Raw genomic sequence first — 12,962 nt, forward strand, 5'->3', positions numbered from 1 at the left:
TCTTAGCTCGGACGCAATTTTGCATAATTTGCTCTGAACCGAAACACCTATGACCTTTTTGTCACGGGTATTGTTTTTGCACATAGCGGTGGTGACAATAGTGCCGGCTTGAAATGGTGTGTTATCAGAATTAAACAGGGGGTTGTTGTAACACGAATCCCCTTCAACATTTACATATTTTTTATTTTTATGCCCACAGAGTTTGTTTTCAGTTTCAGTGTTTTGCCTAATTTCAGTCATATCTTGTTTATTTAAGTCTACCATGGCCTGACCGACTTTGTTAGCTTGATGAACCATACCGGTCATGGCAGAGGGTGTAATATTTGTATTTGCTAATATCCTAGAAGCACCGGTATTGCTGATAGATGTAGTCATTAAGCCTAACTGCAATCCTTTATTTGCTTTAGCTGCCTTTCTATCTCTTTTGTGAGACTCAGCCTGTTCAAATAATCTATAGAATGGACTTGTATAGTTACAGACAGAGCACTTGAGCCGCTCGTACCAGCACAAGCCCCATTTACGAGATGCCGTAGGGTCAATTTCTAAATCACCAACACATGAATTATTGCCTAAACAGTGTTTCTTTATTTCAGAGTTGAACATTTTATTGGCCTCAAAGGGCCTGTACAGTCTGTTTGTCAAGAGGTCAGGGTGTACAGTACTAAATTCTGGAGTGGCGTAACTCTGTGTCAAAGTTCGGGCCCTTGGTTTAGGCCTAAGTGGTGAAACAGGAGTATCTGTCCCATCAACATCTTGAAAGGTAATCACGTTATTCTGTTCCTTTATTCTAGCATCAAAAACAGACTTGTTAAGCCTTACATATTTTTGGTTTACATTTTTTGGTGTGTAGTTTAACTTCTTACCTCTTACATGACTTGAACCTTTCTGAAAGCCGTGATTCTTTGAGACCCTCTGCCGAGCCGTGAGATTTGGCATCTTACACTAGATTTGAACTATGACTTTCACCAAAAGTAGAATGCCTGATAAGTTTTTTCTCTACTTTTTATAAGCCAAATCATTTGAGCAATAACTGTCAGGCCATGCAAAAGTTCAAACTGCTAAATAAAGATTGGTTGGAATTTGTCACATTTTCTCTGCTTGTGATAAGCCAATTAGATTTGATTGGTATACCCAAAGGGCAAGCTAAGCAATTTTCTTAATCAAGTGTATCCCCCTGTGGCGCACCAATTCAAAGAACAAAAGTTGTTAATTAGCATTTTTTTCATTCAAAACCTAGAAAATATTATCAAAAACAGAAATTTCATGAAACAAAAGTGCTTTTTTTTCCACAAAATCTGACATTTTTTTTTTATTTAAATAGTATTTGAATTTCACACTATCATTCTTTAAAGTCATTTTTTCACCCAAACAGTTTATTTTCTATTCACTATTCACCGAAACTGTAATTTGCATAAAAAATACTTTTAAATGATGAAAAATTAAAAAAAATATAGGTCCTAAATTTTACTTAAAAATGAGATTTTTTTCCGAGAGCTCGGCCTTAATTTTACATGACCTTACAGTTTCGCCTCTTAAAATTTTACCGCTTGAATTACGCGTTTCAGATTGACAATTTTGATTCAAGGTTGAATAGTACTAAAAGGAAAAAGCAGTTAGATATATAGAAAAAAAGGTTGATATTGTCAGCATTTCCGGGTCAGGGGTAAGAGTTCATTTTTTTTCGTCTGCAAAGAGAATTTCTTAAAAATATGGCAGAAAATGATTATTTAACCACATTAAAAGCCAGGCTTGAATTAAAACTTGTATTATATGGGGAAATGGGGTGTTACATATGGTCAAAAATGGCCAAAATACGGCAAAATTAGAGCGAAATTTCCCTTTGATGAGAGTTCAAAGTATTATTATGTGCACATAATAGCCTATAAGTTGTCAAAAATATGTACCAGCTTCCAGAAGATAAACATGTATCACATTTGTGTAAATTTTCCTTATGCTGTAATGCGAATCACTTGAGCCTCGAACCCCAAATTGTAAACAATCAGAGGCAGGCCTGTGTTAGCCATTGCTTTGGTCACAGCTGGCAGAATAGAGAGTATCCGGACTGTTTATTTTGGTACATTTCCATATATAGTGTACAATAAAGACAAAAAAGCACTATTTAAAATAACACAATGATTCTATATTCTAATATTTACAATATGTACAGATTTTTATAGAACTTTACAGCCAAATTGGACATGAATATTTTCATACAGCTTTTATTATGGATTGTACTGTTGAGCACATTGTATATAGCACATTTTACTTGGAATATATGTGATCAGAGAGACGTGGTATATTCGTAAAGTCTGGTTTAGTGTCGGTGAGGCCTTTAAAATAGTGGACTTCGGCATGAAGTTTATACCGACGTAGTCGTCCGGTGTAACGAGCAGTGATTGCCTTTAGTTTTCTTTGTGCTGACTTCAGTTTCAGACTGTTTTGTTATGCCTTCATGAAATACTTAATAACTGATGTGGCTTTAGTTAAGCCAGCACCCAGATACTGTGATTTCATTAAGGCAGAACCAGCATAGGCATGATTTAGTTTGTGAATCTGAGAGTGTATGCGGCCAAAACAGTTCCGACTGAAAGTTACAGATTTCGGCAAGCAAGAAACATATGATCTGTTAACTGCCTCACATTTCTGAGTTGAGGACATGTGTTTTGTCAGTGTAATTGCTGCTGGGCCTAGCAAGACTTGCATGCATGCATACAGGAGAGATTCATCTGATTTTGTCATTTTCAGTTTGATATTTGATGGCAGATAATTTTATGCTCTGTTGTAGTTGCCAGGACAGACAAGACTGTGCTTAACACAGCTGTCACCACAGTAACCCTTAAAACACATGATAATGGCAAGCATAACATGGTGCATTTTTGTTGTGATAGTGTCTATGTTACTGTTGTAAATAGTATGTGCCTTCTTTAGTTCTGAAACACACCGGGCCTTTACAGAAAGTGAGAACCTGTTGCGTAAATTAGTCTTCTTTGTAACGGGAAACATGTTTTTACTGAAAGGTGCTTTGTTTATTTGCCGCCTCATTGAATTGTTTAAATGTCTGATGTCTTTAAGATGTTCAGCTTTGAGAGTCTGGCCATTGTCAACTCCACTATGTCCTTTAGAATCACCATCACCAGTGTAAGAGTGAATACTTAGATTTGCACCAATGTCAGCTGTAACCAAGCTGTTCCATCTGTAGTCATTGCCAACAGGCTCGGATTCAGAAATGGTGGCCGTACAGTGGCCCCTGTGATTAGGACATACAACTGTTTTTCCCTTGTTTCTTAGCTCGGACGCAATTTTGCATAATTTGCTCTGAACCGAAACACCTATGACCTTTTTGTCACGGGTATTGTTTTCGCACATAGTGGTGGTGACAATAGTGCCGGCTTGAAATGGTGTGTTATCAGAATTAAACAGGGGATTGTTGTAACACGAATCACCTTCAACATTTACATATTTTTTATTTTTATGCCCACAGAGTTTGTTTTCAGTTTCAATGTTTTGCCTTATTTCAGTCATATCTTGTTTATTTAAGTCTACCATGGCCTGACCGACTTTGTTAGCTTGATGAACCATACCGGTCATGGCAGGGGGTGTAATATTTGTATTTGCTAATATCCTAGAAGCACCAGTATTGCTGATAGATGTAGTCATTAAGCCTAACTGCAAGCCTATATTTGCTTTAGCTGCCTTTCTACCTCTTTTATGAGACTCAGCCTGTTCAAATAATCTATAGAATGGACTTGTATAGTTACAGACAGAGCACTTGAGCCGCTCGTACCAGCACAAGCCCCATTTACGAGATGCCGTAGGGTCAATTTCTAAATCACCAACACATGAATTATTGCCTAAACAGTGTTTCTTTATTTCAGAGTTGAACATTTTATTGACCTCAAAGGGCCTGTACAGTCTGTTAGTCAAGAGGTCAGGGTATACAGTACTAAATTCTGGAGTGGCGTAACTCTGTGTCAAAGTTCGGGTCCTTGGTTTAGGCCTAAGTGGTGAAACAGGAGTATCTGTCCCATCAAAATCTTGAAAGGTAATTATTCTGTTCCTTTATTCTAGCATCAAAAACAGTCTTGTTAAGCCTTACATATTTTTGGTTTACATTTTTTGGTGTGTAGTTTAACTTCTTACCTCATACATGACTTGAACCTTTCTGAAAACCGTGATTCTTTGAGACCCTCCGCCGAGCCGTGAGATTTGGCATCTTACACTAGATTTGAACTATGACTTTCACCAAACGTAGAATGCCTGATAAGTTTTTTTCTCTACCTTTTATAAGCCAAATCATTTGAGCAATAACTGTCAGGCCATGCAAAAGTTCAAACTGCTAAATAAAGATTGGTTGGAATTTGTCACATTTTCTCTGCTTGTGATAAGCCAATTAGATTTGATTGGTATACCCAAAGGGCAAGCTAAGCAATTTTCTTAATCAAGTATATCCCCCTGTGGGGCACCAATTCAAAGAACAAAAGTTGTTGATTAGCCCTTTTTTCATTCAAAACCTAGAAAATATGATCAAAAACAGAAATTTCATGAAAAAAAAGTGCTTTTTTCACAAAATCTGACATTTTTTTTTTATTTAAATAGTATTTGAATTTCACACTATCATTCTTTAAAGACATTTTTCACCCAAACAGTTTATTTTCTATTCACTGAAACTGTAATTTGCATAAAAAATACTTTTAAATGATGAAAAATTAAAAAAAGTATAGGTCCTAAATTTTACTTAAAAATGAGATTTTTTTCCGAGAGCCGGTCTTTTACATGACCTTACAGCTTCACCTCTTAAAATTTTACCGCTTGAATTAAGCGTTTCAGATTGACATTTTTGATTCAAGGTTGAATAGTACTAAAAGGAAAAAGCAGTTAGATATATAGAAAAAAGGGTTGATATTGTCTTATAGGTTATATTGCAGTAATTCGGTTGTAAGCTTCCCTGGTGTAGTCGAAAGAAGTGCCTATATAAACAAGAGCTGTCGGAGGACAGCAACGCTCGACCGTTCAACAGCCTTGTCAATTGAATGATTACAAAAGTCCAAAAAGGGGCATAATTTTGTAAAAATGGGAAACAGAGTTATGAAACCTGCACTGTGCTTATCAGCTCATGATAGTGGAAATGTGTGTGAAGTTTCGATCCATTCCCATTAGTGAGTACTGAGATACCAGCTTACATATAAGAATTTAAGCAAAAACTGCTAAGTTGAAAACGGGGCATAACTTTGTAAAAATGCGAAGTAGAATTATTGAACATTTGCATTGCATGTCATATCATGACAGTGAACAAGTGTGTGAAGTTTCAATCCTTTCCCATTAGTGGATACTGAGATACCAGCTTACATACAAAAACTTAACCAAAAACTGCTAAGTCGAAAAAGGGGCATAATTTTGAAAAAATGCAAATAGAGTTATGGGACCTGCACAGTGCAAGTCAGATCATGACAGTGAACAAGTGTGTGAAGTTTCAATCCATTCCCATTAGTGGATACTGAGATACCAGCTTACATACAAAAACTTAACCAAAAACTGCTAAGTCGAAAAAGGGGCATAATTTTGAAAAAATGCAAATAGCGTTATGGGACCTGCACAGTGCAAGTCAGATCATGACAGTGAACAAGTGTGTGAAGTTTCAATCCATTCCCATTAGTGGATACTGAGATACCAGCTTACATACAAAAACTTAACCAAAAACTGCTATGTGAAAAAAAGGGGCATAATTTTGAAAAAAATGCAAAGTAGAGTTATGGGACCTGCTTATTGCATGTCAGATGATGACAGTGAACAAGTGTGTGAAGTTTCAATCCATTCCCATTAGTGATATACTGAGATACCAGCTTACATACAAAACCTTAACCAAAAATTTCTTAGTCGAAAAGGGGCATAATTTTGTAAAAAAGCAAAATAGAGTTATGGAACCTGTGCAATGTAAGTCAGTTTATCACAGTGAATAAGTGTGTGAAGTTTCAATCCATTCCCACAAGTGGTTACTGAGATACCAGCTTACATACAAAAACTTAACCAAATCGGGACGCGGACGCCGACGCATGGGCGAGTCCAATAGCTCTACTATTCTTTGAATAGTCGAGCTAAAAATAGTAAATCTTTTTGGGGGCATAGAAGCAAATTTCATTGCAATATATACATAATTTTTTTAATTAATTGTTGATTTGGACATATTTCCTTTAACAGAAATGTTTACTTTAGTGTTGTTTTGGGTATTTACTTGAACAGGAAGTGCAAAAGTGAAAATAGGTTTTCTGGGAATTTTGCGGAGGAATACTGTATAAACACAATCAGGATCGATTCAGTCAGCCGGTATTTCACTGCATACTATTCGACACCCACTTTTTTTTTCATATTTTTCTAGTGTAGAGAGACAGAGGTTTCAGAGGAGGTATGGCTGCCATGGCGTGAAAATTTATAAATGTGTTTAAAAAGACTGTATTTGTTGTAAACTTTATATAGAGCAAAGAACAAATTTTTTAATTGGTATGTGACCTAAACGAATAGAATGAGTCCTTAGTTCAACTGCGCGCCAGTCTTTACATTTAATTTTCAATTGATACATTGCTATGAGCTCGGGTGAAATGTCCAAACATATCACATTCTGATACCAACGATAAATGAGGTCCTCCTCTTCAATTAGTTTTAGTAGTTCATCGAAATATAAGTCCAACAACTCTGTTTTCGTTCTTGATAGGCAAGAGTGATCCCTTTGTGACAGCTGTCCTTCTTGACATCCAACACATTTTCTTTTTTATGACGATGTGTGATTTTTTTAATGTTTCCTGCGCATAAAGGAAGTCAAAGTATGATTCCAGTAAACTCACTGCATTGCTCTCCATGATTTTTTCTCAACTTTTTCTCCTTTACATTTGATTTCTCTGGTTAAAACTCAAGCCTTGGGATGACTGTTTAGACCCTATTGTATTTGAAAAAGATGTTTCATCTAACAGGCCCTTATTTGTAGAAGATTGTCCAATCATTTTTAAGTACACGCAGTCAGGTGACCATTTCCTATGCTCTTTTAACGCAGTATCAGTACAGTTCCACTGACATAGCTCAAGTCCGCACATAAAACGTTTCACCAAGTCACTTTGTCCTGTGTAAAATAATCCAGCAAATGCTAAATCTTCTTTAGAAGGTGATATCTGTTTAGGCCATGTTAAAAAGTAGACAGCCTATCGTCATAATATATGTAATTCTTACAACAAGCACGTGTAAGAGCGACACTATCTGAAACATTCATTGCTTTCTGATGAAAGTTTCACATTGAAATAAGAATATGAAGTCCATACAGTCATATTTTAAGAGGTGTAAAAATAGAAATTAAGTTTTTTTAGACCTATTTCAAACGTTTGCCTCGCTTTTTGCTTTCACACACACGTCTGGCTTCCAGTACATCTCGCAAGATGTAAAATGGTACCTTTTCAGCTAAATGTTTGAATAAAGAAAGCATTTTTTCATCTATTTCGTCTTCTTTATCCTCCTCCTCCTCCTTTTTTGTTCTTCCATTTTTCGTTTTTTAACCGTTGGGAATGTGAAAGACGTCTCCTCATCATGTTCATAGAATTTTCTCCATGTTTGATACTCTTTCGCATTACAAATTTTACACATTAACATTCCCATTTGATTTAAATGTTCCACCTCACATATTTCGCTATCCGCTTCTTGAACATTTTCACTTAAAACAGTCATTGGAAAGCATTCATTCAAAACGTCCGTGGATCCCCCTTCTATCTGCGTGGGTGGGGTATCTAAATCGAGTATGTAACTCATATCCACATCTAATGATTGTGGCACATCCATTTCAAGTAGTTTGTTCTGCACGTCTTCTACTTCCTTTTCAAAATGTCTTTGTTTTACAATGTCAAAATTTTCACCCTTAACAGGACTCATGGATGAACAACATGAACCGGAGCAAAAACTACAGTCTCTTCTTTCATTAAAGCTGTTATGTGTGAAGGGACATTCCTGTAATGTATTTTCATCACAAGTAAATGTTTCCTCACTTTCCTGTAACCTGTTCCCATCACAAGTTAATATTTTCTCACTATTATCCATTGTGGTTGATGTGTTAGCGGTGGGGTCGAATTGTATACTATACTGTTGTAGTATTTTTGTAAGGTTTTTTTGCGATGTGCTTGACTGTTGACTGTTCAAAATAGAAAAAAGTCAACCATTTTTCACAAACAATGCAGAATGTGTTTTTAACATTTGATCTTTTCATTATGTTCTAAAAAAAGAAAACAAGTAAAAAATGCTTTTTTTTGAATCGCATATAAAATTGAACAGTTCCATTGGTAAAACAACGCGTTTAGTACCCTTTTCAATAATGACCACAGAACTCTGTCTCACCCATTTTAATATCAATGATACGTTTTGATTTAAAACGCAAGTAATGTTCTTCTTACTACAATCAAACTAATATTCTCAAAATCATCATTTATTAACTTGATTCGTTTCTCATCAAGTTGTGCTTGTGTCATGTTTTCAAAGAAGATGTTATTCCAGTTGTTTTTCTTTTTTTTTCAGTCAATATGTAATTGTTTTACTATTTTTTTTTCTTTTCTAAGTCAAATGTTCGTAGGTTCGTACAGAAGGTATCTTCCAATAAACAGTACAACTCCTTAATAGAACCTTCACTACACTCACATTCGAAATGAAAGTCCCTTCTGATTAATTTTTTCCACAATGCATTATTTTTATTTATCCTTAGGTATATGTCCTTTGAAACACTTGAAAATGTAGTTGAGTTTTTTAAATATGGTTTATATCTGGAATATGTCATCTTTTCATTACCAGTATTCCCTTCTTTGATAGCAGCAGTGGTGTTGATTGTAGAATAAGCAACAGTAGAGTTGGTTGTAGCAGTTTCGTTGACTTCAACGTCTTTCTTCAATGTGATTCCCTTTTAAAATAATTGCTAAAATAATTCACTGTCACATGTATGTTTGGATGACAAGATTTCTTACGAAAATATATATATATAAGTAAAAAAAAAACAAACTTTTATTAAGCGCAAAAAGTTGTTTTTTAACTGATTAATCTTTTTTAAAAAAGAAAAACAATATATAATGGAAAACACTTACCTCCTCATTTATCGCATTTGTCGTTCCAGAGTGTCAATTGCTCCCCTAAGGTTAAGTGTTTCACTCCACTTTAGCCATAAAGATTTAGATTTTTCTTTTATAAGTTCTCCGTTTTCAAAAACGTTGTCGTTTAGGCCACACCAAATTGATGTCTTGTTCTTCAGATTTTTTTCAAAAATATTTGGGGCGAGCGAGCGAAAAAAAAATATTTTTTTTTCAAATCATCATTTATTGAAGCGAGCGAAGAGCGATGAAATAAAATTTTTTAAATAATCGCTTGTGTCATGTTTATCACCAAATCAAGTGTATTTCTATTCATAAGCCGGAAAAACAAATGTGTGTGAAGTAACATTCAGACAGCATTGTCTTTGGAGTATTGAAAGTTTAATGTGTGATGCATACAATAAAAAGTAAGAAATATATCAGCGCTTTTATTATTCTGAAATGTCTTATTTATCCCATATCACTTAACAATTTTCTCTGCTCGTGACATTAGATCTTTTAACCTTTGAAGTGCTGGACAACATGTATCTATTACAAATGCACAGCACTCTATTGAACCTGTTAATCTGAGGTGGTACTATTCGGTGCCAAGTCTGCAGGCTGGGTTTTACTGTCAGAAATCAAATGAAAATCCAGCACTTTGAGAGTTTGACTATACAAAGTAAACAAAAACAAATGTTGACATTTTTGAGTGACATATAAGCAAATGTCTAGAATTCCTGATGTATTGTCATGTACCATCTTTAATATAACTCAAACCAAGTAAAGAATTGTAGAACAATCAACAAAAACAAAAACCTGCGTTTGAGAAACACACATAACCCCGGCGGGGTTTACACGACTGTACCTGCGAAAAGATTCATCTTATTGTATAGCGCAGCAGCCCTAACATCTCTGTAAAACTGCAGCTCGGGGAAATCTCAACAGCTGTTGCTGAAAATACCTGCCGTTCGTCATCTCGGCATGAGATAAAAAAAAGACATAGGGGGCTGCCATTTTGTTATGCCCGATTTTTAAAGTGATCGAATATTACAAAATTTAATCGAATAAACTCATACTACCGGGGTAGGTATCCCTTCTGTGCGGTAGGGAGACTACGTAGTCGGATCGGTGACTGTATCAGAGAACATGTTCTTCCGTTGCTCCGATAAATTACAAGCAAGGTGCGTTTAAACTTCGGAATTTCCACTTTTTTTTTCGTTCCTACTGATTTCGACCCAGCGCAAAAAATACGCCAGGTGCGGGCGGTCAAAAAAAAATTATTTTTTTTTCATTTCCCGTCAAATTGGTGCGGGAAATCCGACGAACAGGTAATCAGTTTGGTGTGGCCTTATGTATATATTTAGATATTGTCCTTTTTTTTCGCTGTTATACTTTTATTGTATCCAAAATTTACTCTTATAGGTTGGTCCATAATTAAAAGAAGTTGCTTTTGTTTAAAAAATATATAGATATTCTAACCTGCATTAACAAGTTTCGCTTAAAAAAGTGTTTTGAGCCGTGGCTCAGTTATTTCTCCTTACTCTTTATATACCTTTTTTCACGCCTATGAATTGGCTCAAAGCCAAGTGATTCTAGTTTCAACAAGATGAGGGCAGTTCAAACTGGATAAATCCAGTTAAATTTTTACTCAGTCAGCAACTTTTTATCTAGAACGGGTAATTTATTAGAACATCATATATTAAACCGGTTATTCCAGTTTAATTTTACCTAGTCAGCATATTTATCTAGAATGGGCTATTTATTAGAACACCATAAATGAAAAAAAGAGAGAAAATGTGCTCTATCACGACACATTTATTCATCTTCATGTGAAGCCCGCCCGCTTAGCTCAGTAGGGAGAGCATTGGTCTACAGATCGCGGGTCGCGAGTTCGATCCCCGGACGGGGCGTATGTTCTCCGTGACGATTTGATAAAAGACATTGTGTCTGAAATCATTCGTCCTCCACCTCTGATAATAACCCAAAACAAACAAACAAATCATCTTCATGTGATCAATCTAGAACAACATTTATCTTTTTTATCATTATTATATTCAACATTCTCAGATCTATACATTTTTTACAAATTTTAACATAGGCTTTTACTTAAAAAACGAATGTGTTTGAAGAACTTTGGGCAGAAAAGTGTGGTGTTTGTTTAGAAGAAAAGGAAATATACTTTATAAATAAGTGTAGTTGCAGTGGACATGTATGTAAAACATGTTTCGAATGCATAGATAAGTGTCCATTTTGTAGACAAAATTATCATTTACAGTCTTCTTTCACATGTTTTTCCAACGAAACAAATGGATCTGAACCAGATTTGGCACAAGCTTTACCATATGGAGTTCATAATTATGGTTTCCAATCAAGGTTAAATACAGCGCACGTTAAAAGGGCTAAAAAGGACTGGAACCGTTGGTTCCACTACTACAATGGACTTGAAATCATGCGTCCACATGTTTCTTTTATGGGAAACCATGATATTATTCATATGATGCTAGGAACGGGGAGATTTGATGATCCCATTATGGGGGGAAGGTGCCTAAACAGGGAAGTGGCACATCATTTCGTGAAAGAACAGCTGCAAACTTTTCTATGTTTAAAAAATAAAGAAAGTATCATTCTTATTTGAAAGTGTGTAATTTTTTGTTCGCTTGTATATACTATCATATTTGTACACCAGGTGAGCTTTTAAGTACTTGTGCTTAGACAAGAAGCAATAATTGATTTGTGAATATTTTAAAACTAATTTTGCAGGCATGTTATTTATAAACAATGTATAGGAATAATACTAATCCACTATATAATAAAATAAGCAATAGTAGATGTTTTCCCTGTAATTGCATGAAAAATGTAACAGATTTAGAATTAAAAATGGCAAATGATAAATATTTGAAAAATGTTCATATTCCTACTATAAACTTTAACGCTCCTGGAATGCAAGGATTATAGGAGCAGTGTACTTTATGTGGTGTTATTGTTATTAAACCAAATGCGAGGGCATTTTCAAGATGTGGGAATTTGTGCTGTTTAAAATGTTATTTTTTTAGTCAAACATACAGGTTTGCGTGGTTTTTGCTGGACTGAAAATCATTACAATGTAGATTGGAATCAGACAATAGCACGTGCTCCAAAGGAAGAATAATATATATATATAAATATATTACTTTTATAGGACTGCAATTACTGTTAGTTTAATCAAACATGAAACTTCAACTCTAGTGTGATTAAAATTCAGTAATCAATGATCAAAGTAAATGTATGAACAAAGAAATCGTGCATCATTTTTGTTTGGGAGCAGTTCCAACCCCTTCTTAATGTAGTGCTAACCACAACCTCTCATATGTGAACAATCATCCCCGCTTCAAATTTAGTACACTGATACCTACATAAAAGAAAGATGACAACGATAAATATTTAGTGTGGGAAGGGTTAGTTTTTTATCACACAGCTAACCATGGCTGACATTATGGACAGTAAAAGTTTTCCCAGTAGAAATTTTCATCATCATATTAGGCATATCATACAGCAGCTCTTCACCTCATAACATAATTATGGACAGATCTGTTTGCTATACTGAAAAAGCATTTGGAGTAAAGAGAATGGTGTGTACTTTTTTTTCTTCTTCTTGAAAGGTAAATTCCTTCAATATTGAATCCTTGTCTGAGCTTAAATATTTATAATTCACAACACAAGGGCGTAGGAGCTGGGGCGGCAGGGGTGCCGCCCCAATATTTCGAGGAGCAGCGAAATGCCGAACTCGTAAATTTCTGAAAAGGCTAGAAAATATAATTGAAATAAATACATTGTACAGCGGTCTTCCATTTATCATGAAGTGCATCGGCGACTGATATGTACACAGAATTTTATCATATC

The 12,962-nt window shown here is 35.2% G+C and overlaps 1 long non-coding RNA gene across 1 annotated transcript; it reads left to right on the top strand.

The window, feature by feature from the left end:
- Positions 1-562: 562 nt before the first annotated feature.
- Positions 563-6,515, top strand: LOC123527488 (uncharacterized). The gene is made up of 3 exons (XR_008370954.1): positions 563-760; positions 3,876-4,042; positions 6,379-6,515. It is a non-coding gene; the product is annotated as an uncharacterized LOC123527488 (long non-coding RNA).
- Positions 6,516-12,962: the final 6,447 nt, after the last annotated feature.

The sequence above is a fragment of the Mercenaria mercenaria genome, chromosome 5 (assembly GCF_021730395.1).
Source record: "Mercenaria mercenaria strain notata chromosome 5, MADL_Memer_1, whole genome shotgun sequence".
Lineage (NCBI taxonomy): Eukaryota > Metazoa > Mollusca > Bivalvia > Venerida > Veneridae > Mercenaria > Mercenaria mercenaria.